This window comes from Saccopteryx bilineata, chromosome 1, assembly GCF_036850765.1.
Source record: "Saccopteryx bilineata isolate mSacBil1 chromosome 1, mSacBil1_pri_phased_curated, whole genome shotgun sequence".
Taxonomy (NCBI): Eukaryota; Metazoa; Chordata; class Mammalia; order Chiroptera; family Emballonuridae; genus Saccopteryx; species Saccopteryx bilineata.
The window spans coordinates 285,300,636-285,309,739 of NC_089490.1; the positions used below are offsets into that span (position 1 = coordinate 285,300,636).

The 9,104-nt window shown below is 40.6% G+C and overlaps 1 pseudogene; it reads left to right on the forward strand.

Annotated features, from left to right (window-relative positions):
- The first annotated feature begins 1,576 nt into the window (after positions 1 to 1,576).
- On the forward strand, positions 1,577 to 2,230 carry LOC136320425 (putative monooxygenase p33MONOX pseudogene; annotated as a pseudogene).
- Positions 2,231 to 9,104: the final 6,874 nt, after the last annotated feature.

Here is a 9,104-nt window from a genome sequence, read left to right on the forward strand (position 1 = left end):
CCCCATCTACTTGTGGTGTCAATGTTTATTATAATGATGGTATAAGAAGTTTCTGGGTAGTTTTCCAGTCTATTTTTCCTACATCTTGGCTTGATCTAGTTTTAGCCAGTTCTTGTTGTCTTCTGTGATCATCCCAGGAATTTCCTTCCATGAATTGCTTCCTTTTGATCATGCCTGGAGGTGGGGACTCTGGTGGGAGGATCTAGCAGCTATGGGCCTGTGATGTCCATTTCTACTTTCTCACTTCACTTGTTGGGAGCTTCCCGTAACTTTTTCTATCCTGCCTCAAGAGGAAACAAAATTTCTTCTGCAAATGTCCTTGTGATGAGGAAAACAAGGAAGTCTCTAGATGAGTGGGATGCATCCATGTGGTGATAAGGGTCCTTTATTTTCACACGGGCTAAATTTACTCATTTTTGGTCATAGCAACAGAATATGTGCAAAAGTCTGAGATAGTAGTGTGTGGAATGTGATGACAGCACCATATGGGGCACTGCGTGGTCTCTAGCTGAATTGCTGTATTTTAACGTTTAAATTAAGATCTGATTTCGACAGAGTTGAATATTCAAAAGTAGAGCTAAAGGGATAAATATGAAATAGAACTATGTAATAATCAAAAAATTCTAGTGGTATGATAACCCGTTATTTTCTGTATTTATATATAATTCACATAAAACAGTATTTCAACTCTTTCATTAACTTAATCTGTATGATAAATATATATTGTCATTTTACATGTGAGGGTTCTGTCCCATTTTTCCCACTCATATTTTGAGTGAGTGTCTTACTGTTGAGTTTATTTATTTATTTAATTTTTTTTCCATTGATGAGGGAAAGAGAGAAGAAGAAAGAGAAGCATCAACTTGTTCCACTCAGTTGTGTACTCATTGACCAGAGATGGAACCTGCAACCTTGGTATGTCAAGTTGAAGCTTTATCCACGTAGCCACCTGGCCAGGGCCTGTTGAGTTTACTTTAAAGACACTCTTTGTGATCTCATATGCCAGGTTAGTGCTCCAGGCCTTTAGGGTTGCAACTGACACAATGCTGCTCTCACTGTGGCTTAGGTCTTGATAACACCACAACCTCTAGAAAGACGTGGGTCTCGGAGCTTGTTTAGCGTTGGAGTGGAGCTTGGGCGGCAGGCAGCTCTGCAGTGGCAAAACAGAACCTCTGAAATGAATGGACTCTTCCTAAGCTACTTAGCTAACTTGTAGTAGCTGGTCAATCTTCCTCATTAATATCTATGTCAGTGTAATACTCACATCATCTCACTTTGGTGGCAGGGACACAGCTTTAAAATCTATACAGAAAAAGCTCCTGGATCCCAGTCTTTCTGTGCCTTTGAAACAATCAGAAGTGCCTGCTCTTGAGCCTAATGGGCCTCTAGGCAAGATTTCCCTGGCCACCGGGCTGTACCATTGGGCACTCAACTCTGATGATGCCCTGTAGGACCTTATGCCCAGAACTCCTCCACCATGGGACATCGGCAGCATCCTCTGGAAACCAGTGATTGCAGAGCCCAAATATCAGCACCTTGCCAAAATGTGGGAAAGAGAGGCGTCTTCTCCCCTGCCATGACCCTGCCACTGGCCAATGACAGTGTGGACAAGGTCCCTGTGGTGAAGGCTAATCTCACACGTCATCATGAATTCACTGATCATAAAACAGGCCCAGGATGGCTCTCCGCATTTTAAACAACAGGCAGCACTGAGAAATGCTGGCTACATACCCCACAAAGATCTTATCACTGAGGGGACCAAGTACCTTCAAGTGGTAGAAGCACTCCACAAACTAAAACTACCGAGCGGAGAGATAATGAGAGAAGAGAAGCAGCCGATCTGGCCCAGTCCACCACCCCACAGCATCCCCCCTCTCTTCCCCTAAGCACGAGCCGAGAAGCTGGCTCCCTTCTGGGCCTCTTCCACAGCCTTACCTGGGCCAAATCTTAGCACATAGATTCTGGAAGTGGGGATAAAGATAAACTTGGCAGATAAATGGAGTCTCTTTGGACCAAGCTCTCTGCAGAAGTCTGATTTGGGATGCTTTTCCACCCAGCCTTACAGAGGAGCCCAGAGCCTTCTTCAGTGGAACTGACCCAATGGCTGAAAATCCTTCAGCCTTCATGCCACCCTGGATAAAGCACAGTGATTGAAGAGAAGAAACAACTACCATAGACCTGTAATCTCAAACCCTGTGACTTGAGTGTGCTCCCACCCACCGGCTTCTAGATCTTTTTCTTGCAATGACTCTTGGTAGAGTGTCTTGTTTCCACTTTCCTATTATGTAGACTCTGACATAGGAAATTTATTTTTAACTTTTTAAACTGAGGTTAGAATGAAGACAATTTTTTTTGAGAAACATTAATGCAAAGCTTGTCTTCGTGTGGAAGAAGCCATTTGTATTGCTTTTATTTAAAGTTAGACTAAATAATCTCAGGTGTATGGGGGACTCATTGCATATTTTTACATCATTTAGCCTAGACAAAGACTTGATCATTGCTTACTAGGTAGATGTGCTGTTCCCAAACCGAGGCTTCTTGATGCCTTTACCACCGCCAGCATGAGCATGGACAAGTCCTGGCATAGAGGTACCGTGGACTAGCCTCCAACCCTCTTCACTGCAGGTGCTGTGTGCACCCGCCTTGCCAGTGAGGGGGGCTGTGTTCTGTTTGAGATCTGGGCACAAAGGAGAGCCAGACTCTGCAGAGACCCTCCTCAGGCGCGAAGGCCATAGCCCTCACTGTTGGGCAGAGCCGGTTCTCATCGCGGGACCTCCTGCCAGGTTTTCTGGGCAGTGCTTCTCTTTCATGTGTCAGCAAATATAAGTTTTGCATCTCTTTTGTTGCACGTTAAAGTGAGATTGATGAACTGCAGTTCTGTGGGAAACTTTCTAAGGGAGAAAGTTCAGCCTACTGCTTTGATATAAATGAGTGGATGTTAAATTAAGCTTTTAAAAGTAAATGTTATGGGGCTTGACCTGTGGTGGCGCAGTGGATAAAGCGTCAACCTGGAAATGCTGAGGTTGCCGATCCGAAACCCTGGACTTGCCTGGTCAAGGCACATATGGGAGTTGATGCTTCCAGCTCCTCCCCCTGTCTCTCTCTCTCTCTCTCTCTCTCTCTCCCCCTCTCTCTCTCCTCTCTAAAATGAATAAATAAAATAAAAATTAAAAAAAATTCTTTCTTAAAAAAAAAAGTAAATGTGATGGGCTTGACCAGGTGGTTGCACAGTGGATAGAGCATCAGACAGGGGCGTGGAGGACCCAGGTTCGAAACCCTGAGGTCACGGCTTGAGGGTGGGCTCATCTGGTTTGAGCAGGGCTTACCAGCCTGAGCCTAAGGTCACTGGCTTGAGCAAGAAGTGACTTGGCTCTGGCTGGTTGGCTCAGTGGTAGAGCATCGGCCTGGCGTGCAGGAGTCCCGGGTTCAATTCCCGGCCAGGGCACATAGGAGAAGCGCCCATCTGCTTCTCCACCCATCCCCCTCTCCTTCCTCTCTGTCTCTCTCTTCCCCTCCCACAGCCAAGGCTCCATTGGAGCAAAGTTTACCCAGGCGCTGAGGATGGCTCTGTGGCCTCTGCCTCAGGCACTAGAATGACTCTGGTTGCAATAGAGTGACGCCCCAGATGGCAGAGCATTGCCCCTCGGTGGGCATGCCGGGTGGATCCCGGTCAGGCGCATGCAGGAGTCTGTCTGACTGCCTACCCATTTCCAACTTCAGAAAAATACAAAAAAAAAAAAAAAAAAAAAAAAGAAGTGGCTTGGTCTGCTGTAGTTCCCCCTCCCCCATCAAGGCACATATGAGAAAGCAATCAATGAACACCTAAGGTGCCACAACAAAGAATTGATGTTTCTTACCTCTCTCCTTTCCTGCTTGTCTATCTTTCTCTGTCTCTGTCACACACAAAACAAGTAAATATGATGGTTACTATACATAGACTACAGTCAGGAAATTCAGGTGAAACAAGTGTCACCGGGGTCTGAAACGTTTTCTAAGAGGGGATGGGATAAAAAATGTTCTATACGCAATCATTTCCCCCAAATGAGGCTCCTACCTGTATAAACATAGCTCACTGAAGAAAGGAACCAGCGAGGCACCACCGGTCGTCTCTCCCTGCTGTGGACGTGTTGCCCTGAGCATTGTCCCAAAGCCTGGCTGTTCCAGCTTGGGAAGGATCGTGTCTACATCCTACTTGGGCTGACCTTTCCACAGAGAGGCTCTGGAGTCTCAACGATGACATCAATTAATGTATTTGTGTCTTCTGTTATGCTGGTGTTTCTTACTTGTTTTGACAACAAAAATCTGCACTACTTTTGCCAAATAAATAAATAAAGACACTCTTTGTTAGCTATTTTTTTTCTTTCATTTTTCTGAAGCTGGAAACAGGGAGAGACAGTCAGACTCCCACATGCGCCCGACCGGGATCCACCCGGCACGCCCACCAGGGGCGACGCTCTGCCCACCAGGGGGCGATGCTCTGCCCATCCTGGGCGTCGCCATGTTGCGACCAGAGCCACTCTAGCACCTGAGGCAGAGGCCACAGAGCCATCCCCAGCGCCCGGGCCATCTTTGCTCCAATGGAGCCTTGGCTGCGGGAGGGGAAGAGAGAGACAGAGAGGAAAGCGTGGCAGAGGGGTGGAGAAGCAAATGGGCGCTTCTCCTGTGTGCCCTGGCCGGGAATCGAACCCGGGTCCTCCGCATGCTAGGCCGACGCTCTACCGCTGAGCCAACCGGCCAGGGCCAGCTATTTTAATCTTATAAAGCTACAACTAAATCATGATGCAATAGAGTTTGGGCCAGAGACTGATGTATATAATTAGGACCTGTGATTAGCATACGGAATAAGGCGGGTCAGAGTTCACTTGTATCCCATTTCAATGTTTGGTGTCACTACCATTAGATAGATAAAATAAATTTGCTCACAAAATATTTTTTTAAATACATATATGCTATCATGAATATTTTATCATAAACACTTTATTCATGAGTGTAGTTAACATACATATTCTCCATATTTCTGTGTTAATTAAGCATAATTGATCACCCATCATCCCAGCACATCTGTGTAATTATGGCATCATTAGGTAAAAACACATTTAAGCAATCTCTACAGTAATATATTTTAATTTTTCATTAATATATCATTTAAATATGAGGAATGCAAATAAATTAAATTTTATACATTTAGAAAAAGGGTGAGAAAGTACTTTTAGTATATATGCACACATGAACACACACACACATACACGCACACACACACCAAATTTCATGACATCATTAAATCAAATCATAATGCTTTGAAAGCTAATCTTGTTGAGTTTAAGTTAAGTAAAATTTTTGAGTTCATATACAATTCTTTAGGGATTTCAGTCTATGAAAATTAAGATGATTTTCAATTCTTTAAGAATAATTTAAAACAAATTTAAACACTCAAAGTTTTTCCTGTACCTCATAAAACTTGCATAATAATATACATCTTAAATTCACATAAACCTAACCATAAAGTTTAATTTTCTCTATTTCTAGTGACAGGTTAAGTATTTAGTCAGAAGCGCTAAAAGATTGAAATCTTTAAAAAGCTACACATCCTCACTATGAAGTATCACTAAATATTTTCTCTTTCTTGTATTAAAAGCCAGTATTGCTTTTATACTGAATCTATTAATTATATAGTTTATTTGTGTTTTCTGTTATGCTCGTATCTCTTATTTGTTTTGACAATAAATCCGTACTTTCTTCAAGTAAATAAATAAATAAATAAACACTCTTTTTTAGCTATTTTAATGCTAACTGCTTACAAAAATTAGGGGATATTTCAAAATGAATATGAAGTGATAAGAAAAGAAGCATTTTATTTTTTTTTACTAAACAAGAACATCAAAAAAGCAAAGGACAAGTCAAAGAAAGTTGTTTGATTATGCAAATGAGATACAAAACTAACTTTTATTTCATTGGTGAGAATGCACTATACAAAAGGCTGAAAGTCCTGGAGTATCTGCATGTTCCCTGATGCCCTAATTTTTATGAGCAGTGCAATTAAATTATGATATAAGAGTTTAATACTTTATTTATTTATTTTTTACAGAGACAGAGAGAGAGTCAGAGAGAGGGACAGATAGGGACAGACAGGAACGGAGAGAGATGAGAAGCATCAACCATCAGTTTCTCTTTGCGACACCTTAGTTGTTCATTGATTGCTTTCTCATATGTGCCTTAACCATGGGCCTTCAGCAGGCCAAGTAACCCCTTGCTCGAGCCAGCGACCTTGGGTCCAAGCTGGTGAGCTTTGCTAAACTCAGATGAGCCTGTGCTCAAGCTGGCGACTTCGGGGTCTCAAACCTGGGTCCTTCCGCATCCCAGTCCGATGCTTTATCCACTGTGCGACCACCTGGTCAGGCAAGAGTTTAATACTTTATTACTGTAGAGTTTAATAGTCTATTATTGTGTCAAGTTGTATCACATTAATGCTTTATAAAAATCTAAAAAGTGCATTTGGTGTTTGTGCACACTCTTCTCAGGCATTCTAATAAATTTATAAAATTGAATGAAACACTTAACAAAAGCAAGTTTTTCTCTCTCTTTTACCTACTAAAAATTTATTTATTTATTTTTTAATTTAGAAACAAAGTTAGAAAATAATTTTTTTTTTTGTATTTTTCTGAAGCTGGAAATGGGGAGAGACAGTCAGACAGACTCCCACATGTGCCGGACGGGGATCCACCTGGCACGCCCACCAAGGGCGACAATCTGCCCACCGGGGGGCAATGCTCTGCCCCTCTGGGGCATCGCTCTGTTGCGACCAGAGCCACTCTAGCGCCTGGGGCAGAGGCCAAAGAGCCATCCCCAGCGCCCGGGCCATCTTTGCTCCAATGGAGCCTTGGCTGCGGGAGGGGAAGAGAGAGACAGAGAGGAAAGCACGGCGTAGGGGTGGAGAAGCAAATGGGCGCTTCTCCTGTGTGCCCTGGCCGGGAATCGAACCTGGGACTTCTGCATGCCAGGCCGACACTCCACCACTGAGCCAACCGGCCAGGGCCAAGAAAATAATTTTGAATAGCCCTTGGGATTTAGAATCAAGGCTAGCAGATCATACAGGATGAGACAAAAGGAGGTTTACAGTTTTTTGTATGAAAAAATACAATAATTAATAAATAATACAAGAATAAACTCTGTGTTTTGCATAATTACAACTCTAAACCTACTTTTGCTCACTCCTCTAGGAAGGTAGACAAATACTTGGGGCCCTTTGGATCCACCTGTTTGTCCTCTACTTGGGCTTCTCCTAAGCTCACAGCAGATCAGGTATTCTAAATTCCTATCTATTATTGAGGAAAAGGGACCAATAGTCTCTAAACATCTATCCCCAAGATTTATAATTTTGAAAATATTTTTGAATGGATTTAGGTATATCCAACCAAAGAACAGAAGCAAAGAAGTAAATGGAGGCCCTGAAATAGAATTAACATTATGTTTAAAGGAAAGAGGCATCCAGTGAGTAAGATTAGGTCAGAAAATTGGAAGAGAAAGGGAAGGAAGTGTGTTTCTGATTAAGTCCTGCTGGGAATGATTTGCACATAGGAAACTGTCTTATGTGAGAATGGAAACAGCAGGTAGGCACAATGGTGACTGAGAGCTCAGTCATATTGCCCCGGTGCCTTCCTGTGAATCAGACTTAACCTGAGGCAATGCCTTGGTCTCCTTGTCTTGTCTTTGCTATAGGCCAGTTCTTTCTTCCTTTAGAGATGATTCCCAGAAATTGTCCTCCATACCTTCCTATATGTGAGATCCTGGAAAAGCTTATCCTCTGGAAGAGTTTGTCCTCTAGAGCCTGGCTAGATTACTGGGAGTTTTTTCACTCTTTCTCCCACTCTGGGCAGTTGAAGAATTGGAAGATCCTGCCAGGAGTAGCTGCCACACAGCACATGTATTAGTTACTGGAGCAGGGGATTTTTTTTATTTTTTTATTTTTTGCTACAATGTTTATCATAAGAGCTGTCAGTCAACAATAAAAAAAGACACTTGATTTTCAATATATCAGAAGCAATTTATTTATATAAAACAGAAGAAAAGACAAGAATTAAAAAGGGCAGGGATGGAATAATCAGTGTCATTAGATGAATATTTAATAGAAGTATAACATAAGAGTTTAATCATTTGAGGTTATTCAACTTTCTAGAAGTATAAATAAAACATATTCTCTCTAATAGTAAATGAACACTTTGAAATTTTTATATTCCCATAATAGAATTTAATTTGTATTAATTTAATTATTTTTTCATTTATATCCTCAAATATTTATCCCTCAATTTTATACCAGTAATTTGTTGATGTTTCAGAGTTTTCTAATTTCCTGAAATGGTTCTTTCTTTTTTCTTTTGAGAAGCTGTTAAACTGAATTTTTTTTTAATCTAAAAAATGCTCTTTAAAGATAGTGAACAAGAAGTGTTATTAGCAATCATAATTTTATCTGATGTATATATTTATCAAAATGTATTAAGTTTACATTAAAAATATGAGAAATTTTTAATCAACTTTATTTTTAAATAAAGTTTAGAATGTTAGACTACACTGAAAAATATGTATGAAGCAAAAATATTTTTATGGCTATTCATCACATAATTAGTATTTAGATATATAAAAATTTGTCATCTCCTTATAATGGATAAACTGATAATACATAATTATTGATTTAAAGATGACATTTTTATTCTTTCGATAAAAAATATTAAGCAAAACTGATTATAAACAATAATAAAAATTGAATTATGTCAAAGAAAAAGTTAATAGTTGATCAGCATTTAAATACACCTATCTATTTTGTATATTTAATTCTAATTTATAACATTGACTTATTTTGCAGAAAACTTGTTTTGTTCTGTTCTGTTTTTGAGTCTTTTGCTCAGTGTGAATAACTCTTCTGGGGAATTTGATTTGCCATTACTCTAAGGCAGGGGTAGTCAACCTTTTTATACCTACCACCCACTTTTGTATCTCTGTTATTAGTGAAATATTCTAACCGCCTACTGGTTCCACAGTAATGATGATTTATAAAGTAGAGAAGTAACTTTACTTTATAAAATTTATAAAGCAGAGTTACAGCAAGTTAA